This window comes from Carcharodon carcharias, chromosome 21, assembly GCF_017639515.1.
Source record: "Carcharodon carcharias isolate sCarCar2 chromosome 21, sCarCar2.pri, whole genome shotgun sequence".
Lineage (NCBI taxonomy): Eukaryota > Metazoa > Chordata > Chondrichthyes > Lamniformes > Lamnidae > Carcharodon > Carcharodon carcharias.
In genome coordinates, this window is record NC_054487.1 from 41,619,885 (window position 1) to 41,641,943 (window position 22,059).

At 42.2% G+C, this 22,059-nt stretch overlaps 1 protein-coding gene across 22 annotated transcripts in view; it reads right to left on the bottom strand.

Annotated features, from left to right (window-relative positions):
• LOC121292998 (ataxin-7-like protein 1) overlaps positions 1 to 22,059 on the bottom strand; it is a 310,112-nt gene that overhangs the window by 12,951 nt on the left and 275,102 nt on the right. The window contains exon 12 of one of the 22 annotated variants that reach the window (XR_005946412.1): positions 6,228 to 6,544. The exons of the other annotated variants lie outside the window; for them this stretch is intronic. The gene's annotated coding sequence lies outside the window, so the exon portion shown is untranslated. The remainder of the gene's footprint in view (positions 1 to 6,227; positions 6,545 to 22,059) is intronic. 22 annotated transcript variants of the gene reach the window in all.

The window sequence follows — 22,059 nt, forward strand, 5'->3', positions numbered from 1 at the left end:
CTTATTGATTGAAATTTCACTAAGTTCCTCCCTCCCCTCCACCTCTTGATTTACAGCTATTAGTGGAATATTTTTTATATCTTCTATAGTGAAGACAGAAGCAAAATACTATTCATTTCACCCTCTATTTCTTTATTATCAACTATTATCTCACTCTTAGAGAACTAACACTCACTTTACCTACTCTTTTCCTGTTTAAAAAAGGTGTTTCTGGTGGAAACCAATGAAAACATTAGCAAATGCTAGAGGGGATCCTATGGCTACACAATCTATTTGGGCATACATGGTGCCATTAAAAGTGAATTCAACTTTATCAGTTTCTAACTTCAATTAATACAAATTCAGAAATTCATGGTGCATCTATATTGCTGTCATATAGCAACACGGCGCAAATGTCAATGGCTTCCTTCAGTGACACGTTCGTAAATAAGCTCGCAATGTAAAATGAACATATAGACAAGGCTTTGCTATCAATACATAGGTCTTGTATAGTTTTTGCAAAGCTGAAGGAATCTTTCACTGCGTTATGTGCAAAACACCTAAGAACTGGCTGTAGTAATTCACTCAACCATTTGACCAATTCATCTACACAGAACTGGTCATTGATTAAATAGGCTGCAATGGTATAACACTTCTGTGCGCTTCAGCAGCCCATACATGCATGGATGCAGTGAGCCAAGAGGACTAATCCTATAATATGTCACAAGGCAGCTTGTTACTCTTACACAACTCTTAGCAAACGCTTTTGTAAATTGCTTTCGAGCAAAACTGTGCAGTGAGATTGGCGGCAGCTCCAATAAGTGCAAATTTGGAATTGTCATTGAGAACAGTTTGCATTTTGGCAACATAATCGTGGTTATTTAGAATGACTACTCCAGTTTCTTGATCAGGCTTACAAATATGTCTGGGTTGGCCCTGAGGCCGTGCAAAGCCACCAGACATTTGTGCTTCATGTAAAAAAATCATTAAGTATTCCACTATATACGTGCGTTAGATCAGCAAGATGCGCTTTCAAGGATTCTTCATGTGTCTTCACTGAATGCTGGTTTGTAGCTGAGTAAATTGGGCCTACATTGTATAGAATAATGAGAGGTGATCTCATTGAAATATACAAGATTCTGAAGGGACTGGAGAAGATAGATGCTGAGGCACCATTTCCCTTGGGTGGGAAATCTAGAAAGAAGGGGCACAATCTCAGGATAAAGGGCCGATAATTTAGGATTGAAATGGTGAGAAATTTCTTCACTCAAGGGCTATGAATCATTGGAATTCTCCGCTTCAGAGAGGGTGTGGATGCTCCATCATTGAGTATTTTTCAGGCTGAGATAGACTTTTGGTGTCTCAGAGATGCAAAGTTGATGGGGAACAGCCAGGAAGCGGAGTTGAGATAGAAAATCAGCCACGATTGTACTGAATGGCGGAACAGGCTTGAGAGGCTATATGATCTACTTCTACTCCTATATCTTATGTGGAAGTTTATAGATTATAAGCCCATGGAACTAATGGCATGTTAATAAGCGATTTTCAAATTTGCTTGGCAACAAAAATCAGCGGATGATGAGGTGGAAACATTTTGCTTCAGAGGCTTTGGCCTATGGAGTTCTGTGATGATCTCTTTCCGGCATTGTGCTGTGTGGCCAGAGAAGTTCTATAAAATCTATGGAATTTTTATCATGGAATGGAGAGAATGACACTCCAGACATCTGTTGCGAATTTTTCACAACCAGAGAAATTGTGCAGCAGTAACTATGACCATTATAATATCAGTTACATCTCATTTGACAAATCTTCACTTTTTCAATGATTTTTACAGTGAGAATAGTGCATACAAAGTTAAGGTGCATGTCAAATCAATGATTCTGTTGCATCTAGGAAGACTGCAACAAGGCGCCCAGTGGAGGTGCAAGGTATCACTGACAGCAACTTTTGGCCTTCATGTTTACCTGCGCAAGTGTAGACACCAAAAGTTCTTGTCAGTTTTACACCATAATGGCAGTGAACATTGATAGTTTTGCCATCATATAACTGCAAATTCCAGGTCCTTACCTCTATTCACACTATCAAATCCTTTAATCACCTTAAACAGCTCAGTTAGATCACCCCTGAATCTTCTATATTCAAGGGAATTACAACCAGTCAATTGGTGGTACAGAACTTGAGTATTGCTGAAAAAAGAGAAGCTTTTTGTCCTGCACTCATGAGAATAGATTCACAAGAATACCAATTGTAAAAGGAACAACAATTTATACTGCATGAGAAGAGAGTGCTGACTGGTTAGCAAGTAGAGTCTAGAGGCATTGGCATTGAGAATGCACCGGGGAATAGTTAACTGCCAAGCTTTTGCTTAAACTCAAACCAGGCAGGTTGACTCTGATTGATAAAGGCATTGCCATGGGGAATGAACCAGGGAATGGCTGTCCCCCAAGCTTTTGTTTAGCTGAAATGCGTGGACGTGCTCCTTCTGTCTGCAAAGGACATGGCCCCGTATGTGAAAAATGTAGCTTCTAGCACACATAACTGAGCCCAAATGATAATCTTAAATTGGTTGTCAGTGTAATTCTTAGCACAATCAGGAAGGATTGTTTAGCAAGTGCTGTCCAATCACAGAATCACATCTAATGTTGGGCACTATGTTTTGAACTTTGCAAGCATGGGCTGGTTGGGTACTGGTAGTACTTTGCCTGTTGTAAACAGCTGAAGGGATGTACTGTTTGATATGATCTGCCAGTCGTTGGGACATATGGCCTACATACCTGGCATCACACTTGCATTCAAATTCATATATTCATTTGTGAGATAGGCAGAACATCTTTTTAGCTTGACAGCAGCTTCCTGTTATTGGAGAAAACCACTTCTGTTGCTACTGCACAATAGCAGTGTGAAATGGCTAGCTTCACCTGATGTTCAAATTTTTGAAGCATCTTACTCTTCCATTCATCAGTTTGCATGATATATAGCGAGAAATAATCTGATTGGGGTAGCCATTATCTTGCAAGCTGGCTTTGATGCACACTATTTCAGCATCAAGCTTACACAGGCCAATCTTATAGCACATGGAACCGTAGGAATCTCAATGCCTATACTGACCAATGAAGATAGGCTTGTGGTAGACAGCAGTGGAGAACCCATTAGCAGATTTCTCAACTAGCACATTGAGGAAAGGGAGCTTGTTTGACTGCTCCATTTCAAAGGTGAATTTCCTCAAAGGGAATAAGAATCCTAGTTTAGGCAACCTGCATTAACAATTTAACTTTTTGAGGCCCAGTATCAAGCACAAAGATGTATTAAAGGTGTTTAGTTATAAGTTGGAAAATAGTATTTTACTCCTGCACAAATCTTCACTAAAGTTACCTACCTCCAGGTTAGCCGTGGCTCAGTTGCGAGTATTCTCACCTCCACGTCAGAATGTTGTGGGTTCAAGTCCCACTTTCGAAATGTGAACAAGTAATGTAGACTATCAATTTAGTACAATATTGAGGAAGAAAAATATATTTAAAAAAATTATAATTATTGGAAAAAGGGAGATCGGAAAGGGGGTGGGGATGGAGGAAAGAGTTCATGATTCACAACCCAAACTGGAGGAACAGCACCTCATCTTCCGACCTGGCACTTTGCAGCCTTCCGGACTTAACACTGAGTTCCACAACTTCAGATCGTGAACTCTCTCCTTCATCCCCACCCCCTTTCCGATCCCCCTTTTTCCAATAACTTATAATTTAAAAAAAATATATTTTTCTTTTCCCACCTATTTCCATTATTTTTAAATGTATTTCCATGCATTGTTTTATCTCTATCTTTTAGCCTATTTCGATCCCTTCCCCGCACCCCACCCCCCAGGGCTGTCACTTGCTCGTCCTGCTTTCTACCCTTAATGTCATCATTAACACATTCCTCAGCTAATATCACCACCGTCAACACCCCTTTGTCCTTTTGTCTATGACATCTTTGGCAATCTCTTCTTTGCCTCCACCTATCACAGGCCCTCTATCTAGCTCTACCTGTCCCACTCCCCTCAACCAGCTTAAATTTCACCTCATTTCTATATTTTAGTTCTGATGAAGAGTCATACGGACTAGAAATGTTAACTGTATTCCTGTCTGCAGATGCTGTCAGACCTGCTGAGTTTTTCCAGTTATTTTTGTTTCAGATTTCCAGCATCTGCAGTATTTTGCTTGTACCCTGTGAATTTCTAGTTCACCTAGGTGCAACATGGTTCTTTTGCCAGAGCACTGCAATTCTACATCAACAATCTTGATGGTAGTAAATTGATTTCTGAACAGACCTGAGTGAGACCTTGAATAAAGTGGGAGTGAATACCTTATTTAATTGAGACTGCAAATGCAGAGTGGAAGAACACAAGAATAGTATTAAAATGCCCAAGCAAGAAGACTAATAGACAAATGGAGTAAGGTTCCTGTAAAGAAACTTAAGTAGGTTCATTCATTTTAGAAACAGGGCAGCATAAATATAAAGTTATAAGTAGGATTGCAGAATTTAAGACAATGTAAATATTCAGCCTCATGTTCTATGGTCCTTGTGCTAAAACAACAACAACTTGCATTTTTATAGTGCCTTTAAAAGGATATCTGCCGACTGAGACTGGTCAGGATTGAGTAATGTAGGCTACAATATTAGATAGATATCCTGAAATTTTGCTAGATTAGCTTTAGGGACCAGAAAAATATTGAACCTCAACTTCTTGGAGATTTCATCTACTTTTGGCACTTCCACAGGAGAGTAAATAATGATAGGAGAAATGATAGGAGATAGCACTCATAATAGGAGAAATTCTACATGTTCGGTGGAAGAAACAAGCTTAAGGAGCTGAATGATCTTTTCCCGGTGTTCACTTTATTTTATGCTCTATAAGAATCTGAGATGTAGGAAAAAGAATAGACACAAGAGATAAATGTCAGTCACTGAAAATACACATATATGTGTCAATTAAGATGAAAATAATAAATAGTAGATTAGGTTCTGCATGCTGCTGCTCAGTGCTTCGTCCAAAAATAGTCAGTTTCTACATACGTTGATGCCACCCAGGTCTATTTCACCAAAACCTGTATTGCCCCCTCCACTGTCACAAAATTTTCAGACTGCATGTCTGACATCCAATTCTGGATGAGCAAAAACTTTTCTCAAACTAAATATTGGAATGCCAAAGCCATTGATCTTCGTTCCCTCCACAAACACTTGTGCCCGAATCACCAATTCCATTCCTCTCCTTAACAACTGTATGATGCTTAACTAGACCGTTTGTAAGCCAGGTGCCATACCCAATCCCGAGAAGAGCTGCTGACAATATATTCATATATTCACTAAGACCATCTATATTCACCTCTGTAACATCACCCAAGTCTGTCCCACCATTTCTCATCTGCTGCTGAAACGCTCAAGGCTAAAATCACTCTGTTAAAATTCACAATTGTTTTAAGGCTTCAAATGGCTTTACATCTCTGAATTTGGAGAATAACAATGCACTCTACTTTTTGAAAGCATGCAGCATAAAAGGTTTATAAGTTGTCTTAATGTCCTCAAAAATGCCTTAAATTTTCTCCAATATATGGCTAAATAATTGAGTAGCGTGCCATACAACTTCATATTTGTGTTGCAAAATTGATAATAATACTCAAGTGTCAGTCATGGCTCAGTTGGTAACACACTTACCTCTGAATTACAAGGTTTCGGGGTTCAGGGCTTGATTAGAGTGTCAGCCTTGAATTTTTGCAGAGTTGGAGGTCTGGTCTTTCAGATGACATGTTAAACAGAGAGGTCCCATCTGCCTGCTTGGGAGGATGTAAAAGATCCCTTGGCACTATTTTGAACAGGAACAAGCAAGTTATCCCTGGTGTGCTGGCCAATATGAATCCCTCAATCAACATTACTAAGAACAGATTATCTGGTCAGTATCATACTGTTGTTTGTGGGAACTTGCTGTGTGCAAATTGGCTGCCACGTTTCCTACATTACAACAGTGAATGAATGGCATCTGTCTGTTTCAGGAGACAATGGACTGCCCCCAGGGTGTATGTCATTTCTGGATTGAACATAGATTTTGTGGCTGTAGATGGCACAGATGAATAGCATTGGCTGAGTTCAACCGATGTTTTTTCCTTCTGCTGGGGTCTTTTTTCCACCATCTGCTCGTTTTTTTTTACCCTCTGCTTTTTCCAACGCCTTTCCTGACCGCTTCTCTCCAGACACTCCGGTCAGCAGTGAGGACTTACCATGCATCAACTCTGATCCCAGTGAACTTGAGGTCTTGCTTGCAGGCAGGGTGACCTCTTGGTCTTGTGCTAATAGCAAGCTTGCCATAGAGCATGTCTTTGGGGATGCGGTCATCATTCATTTGGCTCACATGCCCAGTCAACATAGTTGTCAGTGATTCAAGAGGCAAACACTCAAGCGCCTGGTGTACTTCCACATTCTGCACTCTTGCCAGGAGATGTCCAATATTTGTCTGAAGCAGCAGAGGCGGAAGCAGGTCAGCCTCTTTTCTTGCCTCGCGTAAGTTGTTCATGCTTCACTACTGTAAAGGAGGGTGCTGAGAACACAAGAGTGAATACACTTCAAAAAGTACTGCATTGGCTGTAAAGCATCTTGAGATGTCAGCTGGTCGTCAAAAGCACCATAGAAATGCAAGCCTTTTTACTTACAAAATGCTTCCTAATCTCTCAATGCATTGTATAAAGCTATCTGCAAAGAGTTATTTAATGGAACTGAATAGCAGAGACAAACTGCTTTCGGCTCGAGTTAGCCAGAATAACAGAGTAAGAAAGGGGAAAACACAATACTATACGGTAGAGGTATGAATAATTGGTACCAGCAAATTTAATTGATCATATTTAGATTGTTTGTATATGGACCACAGAGTTTCTGGTTAACTACTTTAAAGTATTTTTGAATAATCTTGCAATAACAAAGTCACAATTGTTGATGCCTCAGTGTGAGTCACACCAATGAGTCTGCGCTGGCAGAGTCAGAACCAGAACAACAAAAATGGTTAAAAGACTCCAGAAATTTGAATCAGGCATTTCAAACCTAGATACCTAAGAAACGTTTGAGATTGTAATCTAATCCTAAATCTTAGACAATTATCATCCATTCAAGTTTCAGTCCTGTGCTTTATGACGTCCTCAATTAGTTTGGACCTGTCATCAACTATATAAAACATACACATACATACACACTTATACAAGAGATAACACCAAAATACCAATCGATGCCAAAGAACCTGGCACGTGAAACCGCTATCCTTTGGTTACACATTGCAGTCAGCACCAATTTCTAATCTAAACTTCATAACTACCAGATCAAAGCAGCTATCATTCTTTTATCACAAGTAAGTCTTTAGATCAGTATATTCAGGGACCAATTTTATATCTTTCCACTGTCTCCTATCAGAGATATTTATCATTACAGAATTATTACAGGGCAGAAGGAGGCCATTCGGACAATCGTGTCTGCACTGGATCTCCGAATGCATATTACGACTCAATGCTAATCTCCTTCCTTTTCCTCGTAACCCGCACAATGTTTCTAGTTAAATAATGATCTAATGCTCTCTTGAATGCCTCGATTGAATCTGCCTCGACCACACTTCAGGCAGTGCATTCCAGACCTGAACACTGGCTGTGTGAAAAAGTTTTTTTTCACATCGCATTTGCTTCTTTTGCAAATCACTTTAAGTTTGTGCCCTCTCGTTCTCGATCCTTTATGAGCAGGAACAGTTTCTCCCTATCTACTCTGTCCAGCCGCCTTATGCTTTTGAATACCTCTATCAAATCTCCTCTTAGCCTTCTCCTCTCCAAGGAGGACAGTTCCAACTTCTCCAATTTATCTTTAAAACTGAAATTTCTCATCACTGGAACCAGTTCTGTAAACCTCTTTTGTGAACAGTATTAAATCCTGTCTAATACTTGTAATGTCATAGAGGTCTACAGCACAGAAAATGGCCCTTTGGCCCATCGAGTCTGCATCGGTCAACCAAGTACCTAACTATTCTAATCCCATTTTTCGGCACTACGCCCATAGCCTTGTATGCCATGGCATTACAAGTGCACATCCAAATACTACTAAAATGTTATGAAGGTTTCTGCCTCTACCACCCTTTCAGGCAGTGAGTTCCATATTCCCACCACCCTCTGGGTGAAAAAATTCTTCCTCATATCCCCTCTAAACCTCCAGCCCCTTACCTTAAATCTATGCCCTCTGGTTACTGATCCCTTCACCAAGAAGAAAAATTCTTCCTGTCTACCCTATCGATGCCCCTCGATTTTATACACCTCAATCATGTCCCCCCTCAATCTCCTCTGCTCCAGGGAAAATAACCCCAGTCTATCCAAAACAAAAATACCTGGAAAACCTCAGCAGGTCTGGTAGCATCCACGGAGAGGAGCACAGTTAACGTTTCGAATCCAAATGACCCTTCACCAGTTTTTTGCTTTTATCCCATTCTATCCAATCTCTCCTCATAACTAAAACTCTCCAGCCCAACATCCTTGTTAATCTCCTCTGCACACTCTCTAGTGCAATCACATCCTTCCTGTAATGCGGATTCCAGAACTGCATGCAAGCTGTGGCCTAATCAGCATTTAATACAGTTCTAGCATAACCTCCCTGCTCTGATATTCTATGTCTCGGTTTATAAAGCAAGTATTCCATGTGCCTTCTTGACCATCTTACTTACATGTCCTTAAGGGACTGGTGGACATGCATACCAAGGTCCCTCTGTTCCTTGATACTTCCCAGGGTCCTACCATTCATTGTGTATTCCCATGCCTTGTTTGTCCTGCCCAAGTGCATCGCCTCACACTTATCCAGATTAAATTCTATTTGCCACTGATCAGCCCGTCTATATTCTCCTGTAAACTAAGGCTATCCTCCTCACTATTTACTATCACAACAATTTTCGTGTCATCCGCGAACTTACTGGTCAAACCTCCTACATTCAAGTCTAAATCGTTTATATATACTACAAACAGCAAGGGACCCAATACTGATTCCTGTGGAACTCCACTGGACACAGGCATCCAGTCACAAAAACAGCCCTGGACCATTAACCTCTGCTTCCTGCCACTCAGCCAATTCTGGATCCAATGTGCCAAACTGCCTTGGATCCCATGGGCTCTTACCTTGGTTATCAGTCTCCCATGCTGGACCTTATCAAAAGCCTTGCTGAGGTCCAAGTAGACTACGTCAAATTGTCCTCATTTACACACCTGGTCACCTCTTTGAAAAATTCAATCAAATTGGTCAGACATGACCTCCCCTTAACAAAACCATGCTGACTGTCCTTGAGTAATCCCTGCCTCTCCAAGTGTAGATTAATTCTGTGCCTCAGAATTGCTTCCAATAGTTTCCCCACCACTGAGGTTAGACTGACTGGCCTGTAGTTCCCTGGTTTATCTCTTCCTCCCTTCTTGAATAATGGTACTACAGTGGCTGTCCTCCAGTACTCTGGCATCTTTCCTGTGGCCAGAGAGGTATTGAAAATTATTGCCAGTGCCCCTGCTATCTCCTCCTTTGTCTCGCTCAACAACCTGGGATACATTTCATCTGGGCCTGGAGATTTATCTACTTTTAAGCCTGCCAGGCCACTTAGAACCTCCTTCCTTTCTATGCTAATTTCTTTAATTATATCACAGTCCTTCTGCCTGATTTCAATACCCACGTCATCCCTCTCACCTGCGAACACAGACACAAAGTATTCATTTAGAACCCTATACACGTCTTCCGATTCCACACACAAATTACCACTATGGTCCTTAATGGGCCCTCTTTCCCTAGTTATCCTCTTACTCTTAATGTACTTGTAAAATAACTTTTGATTTTCCTTTATTTTACCTGCCAATGTTTCTTCATGCCCCCTTTTTGCTCTCCTAATTTCCTTTTTAAGTTCCCCCCTACACATGTTGTTTTGAGCCCTCAGTATCTGCCATAAGCATCCTTTTTCCTCTTTATCCAATCCTGTATATCCCTTCACATCCAGGGTTCCTTGCATTTGTTGGTCGCACCCTTTGTCTTTACTAGAATATGTTGGCCCTGTACGCTCCCTATTTCCTTCTTGAATGCGTCCCACTTTTTTGATCCAGATTTACCGAAAAGTAGCTGCTCCCAGTCCACTCTGGCCAAATCATATCTGATCTTATCAAATCGCCTTCCCCCAATTTAGAACTCTGATTTCTGGCCCATCCTTGTCCTTTTTCATAACAACCTTGAATCTAATGGATTTATGATCACTATCTGCAAAACGCTCCCCCACCGATACCTCTACCACTTGCCCGGCTTCATTCCCTAAAATTAAGTCCAGGACCGCCCCTTCTCCTGTGGGGCCTTCTAAGTACTGGCTTAAAAAGCCCTCCTGGATGCATTTTAAGAATTCCGCTCCCTCTAAACCTATCACACTCTGACTAACCCAGTTAATGTTGGGGAAGTTGAAATCCCCCACTATTACTACCCTATTATTTTTACACTTCTCTGAAATTTGCCTACATAGCTGCTTTTCTATTCCTCTGTCTGTTTGGGGGCCTATGGTACACTCCCAGAAATGTGATTGCTCCTTTTTTGTTCTTAAGTTCGACCCACATGGCTTCATTTGAGGAGCTCTCTAAGATGTCATCCTTCTTTACTGCTGTAATTGATTCCTTGATCAATATTGCGATACCCCCTCCTCTTTTACCTCCTTCCCTGTCTAGCCTGAAGACCCAATATCCTGGAATATTGAGCTGCCAATCCTGCTCCTCTGTCAATCATGTCTCTGTGACAGCAATGTCATCATACTTCCATGCGTTAATTAGTGCCCTCAACTCACCTGCCTTATTCGTCAGACTCCCCACATTAAAATAAATACCATTCAACCTTGCCAAACTCCCTTGTGCCTTAACTGGCCTATAATTTCTATGCCTTCCAGACTCACTTGCTCTCTCTTCTAATTTTGGCTGTGCATCTCCCTCTACTGAACTTCCTCTCAGGATCCCATCCCCCTGCCAAGTTAGTTGAAACCCTCCCTAACAGCGCTAGCAAACCTCCCTGCAAGGATGTTGGTCTCATTCCGGTTCAGCTGCAACCCGTCCGCCTTGTACAGGTCCCACCACTCCCAGAAACAGTCCCAATATCCCAGAAATCTAAAGTCCTCCCTCCTGCACCATTTCTCCAGCCACACATTCATCTGCACTAACTTCCTATTTCTATACTCACTAGCGCTTGACACCAGAAATAATCCAGAGAATACTATCTTTGAGGTCCTGTTTTTTAATCTGCTTCCTAGCTCCCTAAATTCTGCTTGCAGGACCTCATTCCCCTTTCTACCTACGTCGTTGGTACCAATATGTACCACGATCTCTGTCTGTTTGTCCTCCCCTTTAGAATGCCCTGCAACTGTACAGTGACATCCTTGACCCTGGCACCAGGGAGGCAACATACCATCCTGGAGTCAGATCTACGGCCGCAGAAACACCTGTGAGTTCCCCTTACTATCGCGTCTCCTACCACTATTGCTCTTCCCCTCTTTAACCTCCCCCACTGTGCAGCTGAGCCACTCACAATGCCATGAGCGTGGCTGCACTCCCCAGAGGAACTGTCACTCTCACTGTTTTCCAACACAAAAACGGTTCTCGAGTGAGATGCACCCTAGGGATTTCCTGATTACCTGCCTGACACCTTTTTCCTGACTGCACTTCCGTAAGCTGTGGGTTGACAACGTCTAAAAACATGCTATCCACGAAACTCTCAGCCTCGCTGATGCACCTCAGTGCCTCTAGCTGTCGCTCAAGCTCCGAAACTCAGAGCTCAAACAGCCGCAGCTGGTGGACTTCTTGCACATGTGGTCGGTCAGAGCGCAAGCAGCATCTAGGGCTTCCCACATGTTGCAGGCGGTACATAACGTGGGACTGAGCTGCCCTGCCATGCCTCTAGTTGAAAAAAAACCCCTTACTTTAAGTTATGTACAGCAAAAGAAAGTTAAATTATTTATGTACTTTAAATAAAAACTAGAACTCTTACCTTTCCTTAGCTTAATTTATTTTAAACTGGAGAAAAAAACTGGAGAAAAACACTTACCCGCTAACTCACCAATGAGCTCTCACCTTTGATGTGGGATTAAATTAATGGTAAATTTTGCCGAAATAAATTAAAATAGTGAAGTTAACACTGTAAATTATTAGACAATCTTAGTGAATCTGTGGGTCACTATGTCACTAAATATTTTGATTGAAAATTACACAGGTATTTAGCATTTATAGTACCAAATAATAAAATTATAGTTCACAAACACTAGTTCTTAAATAAATCCTGAGTACAAAGTGCTGGAAATTTCAATTGCAATGGAACAGAATAGTGCGTAAAAATTGTAATTAACAAGTGAATATGAGCAATGGTAAATCCAAAGTTTTTCACATCATAACCTTCTGAAGCTACTAGTTTTAAGCTTGGAGACACTTATTTGTGACAGAACAGATGCAAATCTCATGCTGGGGTAAGAAGGTTTAGGAGGAGAACACGTTTTCCAGGTTCATCTCCTAAATCTGCATACTTTTTCTTAAAATAAAATAAAAGCTTATAGAAATGCCACAACTACCTGAAAAGGCTAGATGTCAGAACTTAGCAAAGAGGCTTCACACAAAGACTAAGGCTGGGACTCTCCTTATTCCCACATTAAATGACAAACCGTTTTCACTTGCTATTTTGAGTGAAAAATGGCGAGCTCAGAGCACAGTGTCTAACAGAGCAAGTGATTGATATTTTGGCCCTATTAATATCAATCACTTGTTCCATTTAGACACTAAGTTCTTAACTTGTCCCTCTCAAAAGCCAGACTATTATTTGATGTCAAAACTTTCCTTCCTTAAAGGATAACCAATCAACCAATTATTGTCTCCGAAAGAAATAGTCTGTTTATCAGGAGGAATAGGAGGCCCAAGAACTGCACTTGCCCTGACTAGATAAGAATTTCCTTTAGGAAAAAAACCTGCCATTTCTATAGTTCATTTCATAACCTCGGGATGTCCCAAAGTGGTTTACAGGCAATTAAGTATTTTCAAACTATAGTCACTGTGGTAATGAAGGAAATGTGCATGCAGCAAGGCCCCACAGACAGCAATGTGATTAGGACCAGATTATATGTTCAGTGATGTTGGTTAAGGATTAAATATTCATCAGGACATTGGGATTGGGAAGAACTGTCCTGTTCTTCTTTAAAGTACTCTAATGAGATCTTTTACATCCACCTGAGAGACTAGCTCCAACGGTGTAGCACTCCTTCAGCAGTGCTTTGAGATATTAGCCTGGATTTGTGCTCAGGTTTCTGGAGTAGTCTGGAATGCATGACCTTCTGATTTACAAAGGTTTGTTTTACTTTGGAGTGAACCTGGTAGAAAAAAATCCAGATTATCTAATGCACAATATTACTATTTTACCTAGACTTGTAATCCGGCTTTTTGTCCCAAGAAAGAGATTGAGAAAAGATATAAGCATTCACAACCTACTTTCCCCAAAGGTGCTAACTGGTGGTTGTCATCGGGCAGCTGCAAGGCTGAGCAGGTTGGGCCAATACATATTGGAGTTTAGAAGAAGTAGTGGTGATCTCATTGAAGCATAAAATTCTGTGAGGGCTTGATGGAGCTGGTGCTGAGAGGATGTTACCTTCATTTAGAATAGGCAGCACATCTTCAGAAGGAGGGGGCTTCCATTTAAGATGGAGATGAGGAAGAGTTTCTTTTCTCAGACGGTTGTTAATCTTTGGAATTCACTTTCATAAAGAGCAATGGAGGATGGGTCATTGAACAAGTTCAAGGCTGAGTTAGACACATTTTTGATTTACAAGGGAGTCCAAGGACTATGGAGGACAGGCAGGAAAGTAGAGCTGAGGCCACAATCAGATTAGTTATGATCTTATTGAACGGGGGAGCTGGCTCAAAGGTCATATTGGCCTACTCGAGCTCCTATTTCTTGAGCTCTTTTGTAGGACATTTGAACCTCAGTCCATATTCCACAAGATGCTTCCGGATATGGTGCTTGAGGTATTCAACTGAGATGAGTTCTGGCACTAAAGACAGGAACTGAAAGTAGTTCATGGTGGAGTACTATATACGGTGTGTAAAAAGTGGAAGTCAGGTGCAGGATAGATAATTCAAGGACTAATTCCTATTGCTAAACTGATACTCTCCTATTTTAAGGTCTGAATAAAAACATTGCTTTAAAATCATAATAACAGACAGGCCATTACAAACATTTATCAAAAACTAACAGGCAAATACCAGAAGGAAGAAAAAGTGCATGTTTTATAATTTTAGCCAAATAAGGTATCTTGGTATTTTTCAGTTCAAATGGACTTGTGCCTCTGCTCGTTAGCCTGCTTGCAAAGCTCTATTGATGGCCACCTTCGGCTGACCACACAAGTGCTGGACTAACCTGCCTAATTTTCCTTTCCCTCCTTGAAGAGAAATCCAAGCCTTTAACTCATCATCTCTGTAGTCAGTATGGCTCAAGATTTAGAACTGGGCAGAGTGGGAAATCACAATAGACATTAGCGAGCCAAAGCTTAGAATTACCATAATATAAAAGCAAAATACTGCGGATGCTGGAAATCTAAAACAAAAACAGAAAATGCTGGAAAATCTCAGCAGGTTTGGCAGCATCTGTAGAGAGAGAAACAGTGTTAACGTTTCGAGTCCTTATGACCCTTCTTCAGATCTGGAGTAGTAGAAATCTGATGAAGTTTATATTGTTGAAGTGGGGGATGGTGGAGCAGGTGAAGCTGGATAGAAGGCCAACGATAGGTGGGGACAAAGGAGAGATTGACAAAGATGTCATGAACAAAAAGACAAAAGGATAGAATTACCATTTTGCCAAGGCCACTGTTAAAATACAGCCACTTATCGTTAAAGAGGATTAACAATATTAGTAAATTTGTATTAGTAAATGTGACAGAACTGCCTTTATGCAAAAAGACCTGAGTAAGCAGGAATTCAAATAAATGGAAATATACTCCCCATTACTATAATTAGCAAATGGTAGACAGGAGACAAGACTCAAACTGGTTTCAAAAGGTAATTCAAGTAAACAGATTTGTTACTGAGGAAAAACCTTCCTTTAATTGCTTTATCATTTAAAAGGTTGTTTTCAAGTTTAAGATAGTGAAGTGTTTCCAATTTTTTTTAAAGTTAACATATACTGCCTGACCAGTTGAGGATTTCTATTACTGTCATATTTTGCATTGTTCATTTTACGCTGGTTCCTTATGTTGCACAATTACTAAATAGAGACACAGATTAAAAAAAACTGGTGAAATTGCTGCTCAAGAAACAGAAGATCAATGGCTCAGCACAACAAACAAAAAGCTTGAAGTATCAATGGGATTCCAGTTATGTGACATTATTTATAATATCAATGTTGATCTTAATTTGCCCAAGGCCTTGTTAGTTTTAAGCTCAGAGATAAAAACAAAAAACTGCGGATGCTGGAAATCCAAAACAAAAACAGAATTACCTGGAAAAACTCAGCAGGTCCAGCAGCATCGGCGGAGAAGCACAAAATTGACGTTTCGAGTCCTCATGACCCTTCAACAGAACTGAGTAAAAATAGGAGAGGGATGAAATATAAACTGGCTTAAGGTCGGGGGGGGAGAGAAGTGGGGGGGTAGTTGTAGGGACAAGCAAGCAGTGATAGGAGCAGATAATCAAAAGATGTCACAGACAAAAGAACAAAGAGGTGTTGAAGGTGGTGATATTATCTAAATGAATGTGCTAATTAAGAATGGATGGCAGGACACACAAGGTACAGCTCTAGTGGGGGTGGGGTGGAATAAGACTAACAGGGTTTAAGAGGTATAGATTTAAAAATAATGGAAATAGGTGGGAAAAGAAAAATCTATATAAATTATTGGAAAAAACAAGAGGGAGGGGGTAGAAACGTAAAGGGGGTGGGGATGAAGGAGGGAGTTCAAGATCTAAAGTTGTTGAATTCAATATTCAGTCCGGAAGGCTGTAAAGTGCCTAGTCGGAAGATGAGGTGCTGTTCCTCCAGTTTGCGTTGAGCTTCACTGGAACAATGTAGCAAGCCAAGGACAGACATGCGGGCAAGAGAGCAGGATGGAGTGTTAAAATGGCGAGCGACAGGGAGGTTTGGGTCATTCTTGCGGACAGACCGCAGGTGTTCTGCAAAGTAGTCGCCCAGTTTGTGTTTGGTCTCTCCAATGTAGAGGAGACGGCATTGGGAGCAACGAATGCAGTAGACTAAGTTGGGGGAAATGCAAGTGAAATGCTGCTTCACTTGAAAGGAGTGTTTGGGCCCTTGGACGGTGAGGAGAGAGGAAGTGAAGGGGCAGGTGTTGCATCTTTTGCGTATGCAAGTGGATGTGCCATAGGTGGGGGTTGAGGAGTAGGGGGTGATGGAGGAGTGGACCAGGGTGTCCCGGAGGGAACGATCCCTATGGAATGCCACCAGGGGTGTGAAGGGAAGATGTGTTTGGTGGTGGCATCATGCTGGAGTTGGCGGAAATGGCGGAGGATGATCCTTTGAATGCGGAGGCTGGTAGGGTGATAAGTGAGGACAAGGGGGACCCCATCATGTTTCTGGGAGGGAGGAGAAGGCGCGAGGGCGGATGCGTGGGAGATGGGCCGGACACGGTTGAGGGCCCTGTCAACGACCGTGGGTGGAAAACCTCGGTTAAGGAAGAAGGAGGACATGTCAGAGAAACTGTTTTTGAAGTGGGGTGTGAGGAGCTGTAGTCGAGGTAGCTGTGGGAGTCGGTAGGCTTGTAATGGATATTGGTGGACAGTCTATCACCAGAGATTGAGACAGAGAGGTCAAGGAAGGGAAGGGAAGTGTCAGAGATGGACCACGTGAAAATGATGGAGGAGTGGGGATTGGAAGCAAAACTAACAAATTTTTCCAAGTCCCGACGAGAGCATGAAGCAGCACCGAAGTAATCAACGATGTACCGGAGAAAGAGTTGTGGAAGGGGGCCGGTGTAGGACTGGAACAAGGAATGTTCCACATACCCCATAAAGCGACAGGCAGAGCTGGGGCCCATGTGGGTACCCATAGCCACACCTTTTTTATCAGAGGCCCGAACAATCCCCATCCAACACTACTCTCCTCCGTCTGGCTGAACTTGTCCTCACACTGAAAAATTTCTCCTTTAACTCCACTCACTTCCTCCAAATAAAAGGTGTGGCTATGGGTACCCGCATGGGCCCCAGCTATGCCTGCCTCTTTATGGGGTATGTGGAACATACCTTGTTCCAGTCCCACTCCGACCCCCTCCCACAACTCTTTCTCCGGTATATCGATGATTACTTCGGTGCTGTTTCATGCTCTTGTCAGGACCTGGAAAAATTTATTAATTTTGCTTCCAATCTCCACCCCTCCATCATTTTCATATGGTCCATCTCTGACACTTCCCTTCCTTTCCTTGACCTCTCTGTCTCAATTTCTGGTGATAGACTGTCCACCAATATCCATTACAAGCCTACCGATTCCCACAGCTACCTCGACTACAGCTCCTCACACCCCGCTTCCTGTAAGGACTCCATCCCATTCTCTCAGTTCCTTCGCCTCCGTTGCATCTGTTCTGATGATGCTACCTTCAAAAACAGTTCCTCTGACATGTCCTCCTTCTTCCTTAACCGAGGTTTTCCACCCACGGTCGTTGACAGGGCCCTCAACCGTGTCTGGCCCATCTCCCGTGCATCCGCCCTCACGCCTTCTCCTCCCTCCCAGAAACGTGATAGGGTCCCCCTTGTCCTCACTTATCACCCCACCAGCCTCCGCATTCAAAGGATCATCCTCCGCCATTTCTGCCAACTCCAGCATGATGCCACCACCAAACACATCTTCCCTTCACCCCCCTGGCGGCATTCCATAGGGATCGTTCCCTCTGGGACACCCTGGTCCACTCCTCCATCACCCCCTACTCCTCAACCACCACCTGCATACGCAAAAGATGCAACACCTGCCCCTTCACTTCCCCTCTCCTCACCGTCCAAGGGCCCAAACACTCCTTTCAAGTGAAGCAGCATTTCACTTGCATTTCCCCCAAATTAGTCTAATGCATTCGTTGCTCCCAATGTGGTCTCTTCTATATTGGAGAGACCAAACACAAACTGGGCGACTGCTTTGCAGAACACCTGCGGTCTGTCCGCAAGAATGACTCAAACCTCCCTGTCGCTCGCCATTTTAACACTCCACCCTGCTCTCTTGCCCACATGTCCGTCCTTGGCTTGCTGCATTGTTCCAGTGAAGCTCAACGCAAACTGGAGGAACAGCACCTCATCTTCCGACTAGGCACTTTACAGCCTTCCGGACTGAATATTGAATTCAACAACTTTAGATCTTGAACTCCCTCCTTCATCCCCACCCCCTTTCCGTTTCTTACTACTCCCTTTTGTTTTTTCCAATAATTTATATAGATTTTTCTATTCCCACCTATTTCCATTATTTTTAAATCTATACCTTTTAAGCCCTGTTAGTCTTATTTCACCCCACCCCCACTAGAGCTGTACCTTGTGTGTCCTGCCATCCATTCTTAATTAGCACATTCGTTTAGATAATATCACCACCTTCAACACCTCTTTGTTCTTTTGTCTATGACATCTTTTGATTATCTGCTCCTATCACTGCTTGCTTGTCCCTACAACCACCCCCCACCTTAAACCAGCTTATATTTCACCCCTCTCCTTGTAAAGAAAAATCAGTTCTGTTGAAGGGTCATGAGGACTCGAAACGTCAACTTTTTTCTTCTCCGCCAATGCTGCCAGACCTGCTGAATTTTTCCAGGTAATTCTGTTTTTGTTTTAGTTTTAAGCTGCTTTGTACAAAAGAACCTACATCTGATGACCCACTTCAGTTATGTGCAGAGACTGGAGAAGCAAAGGAGGTTAAGAAAAGAATTGATGGGGGTCTTCAAAATAATGAATGGTTTTGATAGGGTAAATAAAGAGAAACTGTTTCCAGTAGCAGAAGGGTCGCGAACCAGAAGACACAGATATAAGGTGCTTAGCAAAAGAACCTGATACAGCTAAACAAAAATTAGGCAATGAGTTGTTGTGATCTGGAATGCACTGTCTGATAGAGTAGGGGAAACAAATGAAATATTTGCCCAAACCTTCCTGGAAATTGTTCGCAAGTTTCAATTCCAATGGGCAATTCCCTTGCTCCCCAGGACCCTCCGCAAATGTCTCAGACTCTGAGTTAGAGTTAGAGACTTTGAGCCGTTCTAATGTATTTACCTGGATAGTTACCCAGGAAATGTCAGACAGATTAAAACGTGGTCTGACATTTGGGTAACTACACAACTGATCCACCTCACTCACACCAACCACCCAGCTACCCCATGACCCCGACTACCTCCCTGACCACCCTACTATCATTCCAACCAGACCCAACCACCCCCTCCTGAACAGACCAGACGACCTGCTGGACCACCATCCCCCCACCTCCCCCGGCCCGACCATCCGACTATCCCTGTCTCCGACCCGACCAGACTACCCCCAACCCAACCTGACTACCCACCCCCCTCCCCACCGCCACCTCACTCACCCTACGCATTGTCCTACTTACCTCACCCACCTACTTATTCATCCATTCACTAAACTGGACATTTAAACTTCCATTCGGCAGCTGGTGCTGCAATAAGTGGGTGTGTGCTGTCTCGCCTTCGACTCTAGTCTGCTTTGATAGCTCACCGAGGGACACTGCACTCCACATTTCTGGAAAAGCCAGGCTTGGAAGGTCCCAGAAAAATGTGGAGCCGCATTGAGTTGGAGGAATTTTTGAGCGGAGTGCCAACTTGATGATTGCTGCTCTTCAGAAGATCTGGGCCATAATTTTCAAGAGAAAATTGGATATAACCTTAAAGGAACACAAATTAGAGGAGTATGCGGAAAGAGTGGGCGAGTGGGACCAATTGGGTATCTCTAACAAAGCAATAGCACATGTAAAACAGGCTGAATCATTGTATAGTTACAGCAAAGGAGGCAGCCATTCAGCACATTGTGTCCTTGCTGGCTCTCTGCAAGAGTAACTCAGCTAGTCCCTTTCCGCTGTCTTTTCCCCTTAGCCCTGCAAATATTATCTTTCAGATAAGTATCCAATTCTCTTTTGAAGACCTTGATCGAATCTGCCTCCACCACACTCTCAGGCAGTGCATTCCAGATTCTAACCAATTTCTTCATTAAAAAAAGCCTTTTCTCATTTTGCTGTTGCTTCTTCTGCCCATCACCTTTCTTTTGTCCATCAGCTTACATTAGTGTGTTCTGGTTCGGGATCCTTCTGCCAACAGGAACAGGTTTTCCCTACCTACTCTGTCCAGACTTCTCATGACTTTAAATAGCTCTATCAAATCTTTTCTTAATCTTCTCTGCTCCAAGGAAAACACCCCAGCTTCTCCAATCTATTCATAACTCAAATCCCTCATTCCCGGAACCAGTCTTATGAATCTTTTCCGTACCCTCTCTAGTTGAGGCTGAACCGTGTTTTATATATGATTTATCATACCTTCCTTGTTTTTGTACTCTATGGCCCTATTGATAAAGCCCAGAAATCCGTACGCTTTATTAATCAGTTTCTCAACCTGCTCTGCCATCCTCAATGACTTATGCACTTAAGTCCCTGGGTCCTTCTGCTTCTGCACCCCCTATAAATTGTACCCTTTTATTTTACATTGCCTCTCCTCATTCTTCCTACCAAATTTAATCACTTCATACTTCTCTGCATTAGACTTCATCTGCCACATTTGCCCATTGCACCAACATGTCTATTTTCCTCACACTTCTGATTCTGTGTCATCCACCATTTTTGAAATTGTGCCCTATATACCCAAATTTAGGTGACTAATATATATCAGGAAAAACAGGGATCCTAATGTTGACCCTGGGGAACCCCACTATTTGCCTTCCACCAGTCCAACAAAACATCAACTGTATTACCCTCAGCAAACCTCTCTGTTACCTCGTCAAAAAACTCGAGCAATTAGTTAAATACAATTTGCCCTTAATAAATCCATACTGATTTTCTTCATCCACATTTGTCCAAGTGACTGTTAGTGTTATCCAGAATTGTTGTTTCCAAAAGCTTCCCCACTGCCAAGGTTAAACTGACAGGTCTGTAATTGCTACGCTTATTTTCTCACCTTTTTTCGAACATTCTTGCAATTCTCCACTTTTCTGGCACCACCCCCGTGTCTAAGAAGAGATTGGACGTTTATGGCCAGTGCCCCTGCAATTTTCTCCCTTATATCCCTCAGATGCATCTCATCTGGTCCTGGTGGCTTATCAGTTTTAAGTACAGCCAGTTTATCCAATATCTCTATCAGTTTTTAGCCCATCCAGTATCTTACCTACCACCTCTTTCACTATGACTTAGGCAGCACCTTCTCTCTTGGCAAAGACAGATGCAGAGTACTAAGTTAATACTGGCCTCCTTCTGTACTTTATCATTCTGTTGGATTCGGAAACAGTACTGACAGGCAGCAATTTCAAGCTACTATGCTTAAGAGTTCTAATAAAAACCAAGACTAGACACTCTCACCACACGTACAAAAAAACTGTGACTGCATTTTATCATAAAGAAAAGCTAACTGCAACATAAGGATCCTACAAAATGGAATTAAGAACCCAGTAGATTTACTGTAAAAACCAGCGAAATGGCTAACAGCATTATAGAAATGAATACGATGGAAACCAGATATTTTTAAATATTCATATCTTTAAATTAAATCTGAAGTAAAATACATTTTTAAGAGAACCTAATTATTATGGGTAGTAGTTTCAAATAAAACTAATTACTCATTCACATTTTTCCATTCATAATCCAATCTCTTGTTCTACTAGACTCTGGTACTAGAACCGGGATAAATATTTTCTGTTGCCAGTGGAAACACTTCATTGACATCACATAGGTGAAGAGGAGGGAACTGTCTGCTAGTCATGCAGTTACACAATGTTGGCTTGACTACAAATTGAACTTTACATTTTTACAACTGTCTGGCCAAGTTTTTCAGTGAACTGCATAACCCATCTAGTTTACAGTAACTGCTGTAAAAGTGCATCAACCAAAGGA